The sequence below is a fragment of the Cebus imitator genome, unplaced genomic scaffold (genome assembly GCF_001604975.1).
Source record: "Cebus imitator isolate Cc_AM_T3 unplaced genomic scaffold, Cebus_imitator-1.0 Scaffold218, whole genome shotgun sequence".
Classification (NCBI taxonomy): Eukaryota; Metazoa; Chordata; class Mammalia; order Primates; family Cebidae; genus Cebus; species Cebus imitator.
In genome coordinates this window covers 2,779,155-2,781,618 of record NW_016107533.1, presented here as the reverse complement: position 1 = coordinate 2,781,618, position 2,464 = coordinate 2,779,155, and positions in this window count along the sequence as shown.

The window sequence follows — 2,464 nt, the reverse complement described above, 5'->3', positions numbered from 1 at the left end:
TAAGCGATTCTTCTGCCTCAGCCTCCCAAGTAGCTGGGATTACAGGTGCCCACCACCACACCCAGCTAATTTTTATATTTTTAGTAGAGATGGGGTTTCACCATGTTGGCCAGGCTGGTCTGGAACTCCTGACCTCAGGTGATCTGCCTGCCTTGGCCTCCCAAAGTGTTGGGGTTACAAGCATGAGCCATCCTGACTGGCCTACAGTGTTTTCATTCTGCAGTGCAACAAAACTAGCATGTAATCAGCACACAAATTTTCATAATTGTCCTATGAAGTGCACAAAGGGAGATCCAAATGAATCCAAGAAAACAGGACTCACATGTTTCTACACATTAGAAGGGAATGGAGAAGGGAAGAGGATAAGGATGAGAATGAAAGCTAAAAAATATTAAATGTTAATGATGAAAACTTTAAACTCTGAAAAAGGAAGGATAATAATAGCTTTTTCTCTGAGTCAGCTTTCAATTTGCACAGAATATCATCGCCAACAGGGACCTACACTTACCAAAAATATAAAAAGTTTTAAAAAAAGGAAAGGGAAAGCAGTTTTTACTTACTTCCCTTTTGTAGATTAATTACAAATTGATTCACCAGTGTGGTCATTTGGCATCATTTCGAGTCAAAACAAATGCTTTCATGTAGACCAAAGATCCCTGGTAAATTTAAAAATGAGATTTTCAAAAGTATTTTTTAACCAAATTTAAAAATTTAAACATTTTTTAAGACTTTCAAGAACTATCTGTTACTAAAAATAACATTGACCTTTGATATTTGTCTGGAGGAATCCTCTGTAGGAAAAAAAAGGATTTCATCCTGGAAATAAATGGGGCCAACTCATCTGTAGTCTTTGGTTTAATTAAACTCTTCCAGATGGAGAACATTCAAAGCAAAGGAATATTTCTGAGCCCCCTGGAATTATTAATAAACACAATAATATGTCACATGTAAAAGAAAATGTGTCCTATATCTTTGAGGAAGTGTTTGGTAGCATTATAATTTTAAGTTTGACTATTTTTTTTAAAATGCTCTCATTTTATTCAACATTCAACAAACAAATACTGAGTGCTTGCTTTTCACCAGTGCTAAGCACCAGACAGAACAGGACCCCTGCCTTTATGGAATCTCACAATTCTACCAGAATTTGCACTCTCAGTGCCTGGCACATGGTAGAAACTGAGTAAGTATTTGTTGAATACATGAGTGAATGACATAGACACTTGAATAACGAATTATATTCATAAAGGTTTGAACAAATTACTATGGTCACAGGGAAGCATGGGGGCCTCAAGCTGTCAGAGAAGGCTTTGCAAAGAAGTTTGTCAGATAGGAGCAGGAAAGACTTGCAGACACAGAAAATGGCACTTGCAAAATCAGGGAGAGAAGAAACAGTAACATATATTTAGGCAATGGTTAGTAATTTGGTGTGGTTGGAGAGTAATGTGTATATGAAATGTGCCCGGAAGGACTAAGACCACAAAGATGGGTTGGGGCTCATTTGAGGAGGACCCTGAAAGCCTGCTAAGTTTAGACTTGATCCTTCGGTAGTGTTGGTGTTTTAGAAAGATGACTTGAGACATAGTATTAGAGGATACACAGAAGGAGAGAAGGAAGGAAAAGATACCAAGGGTTAAGTGCCATGCTTATGCCGATCCCTAGGCTAGACCCTCTATGTAGTTTATATTAAACTCAATCCTTGCAATACTCCCGTTGGGTACATAATATTGTCCTTATTTTCAGAGAGGAAAATTCAGATGAATTAAGCAATTTCCCCCAGACCACACAGTTAATAAAAAATGGGACTAGAATTTGAAACCAGAGTTCTAAAAAAATCTTGTTGGAGAATAAAAATACCACTGGACTCATACCAATTAGTATTAGGGAAAATATACAGTAGAAGACTGGAGAAAGTGAATATTAAGAAAGACAGACATGCAAGACGCAAGGGAAAAAAAGCATTTCTATACAAAAGGATATTTACAGTAAGGAGATATAACACAGGAAGTGGAAAGATAATCATAGAAAAACCACAACATGTGTTTTTAAAATGCAAAGCCCCTGGGAAGAAAAAGCAAATGACACAATAATACCATTCACTCTGGCATCCTGTGCATTTGGTTTTGCTCTTTACTTTTTTTTTTAACTTTAAACAATTTGTTATGAGAGTAACAAAGATACAGCTCATGATCTTGCACCTCCAATGCTCTAAATCAGAAACAGATGGTACCTAGTGTACCCCGTTTCCTAGAAACCAGAATTTTGAAGACAGCACCCTCTCTGCACTGCACTGCTGATTTCAGTTCCTTCACAAATACTAATACACGGCTAAATAACATGATTGCTGGGTATTATATTGGAACATCTGTTTTCCTTGCTGGGGAATCTTTTTGAAGGTTAAAACTTTTCTCCATTTTTATTCCTTTTTTCTGGTTCAAAAAGTAATTCCTTTTTATTGTGACAATTT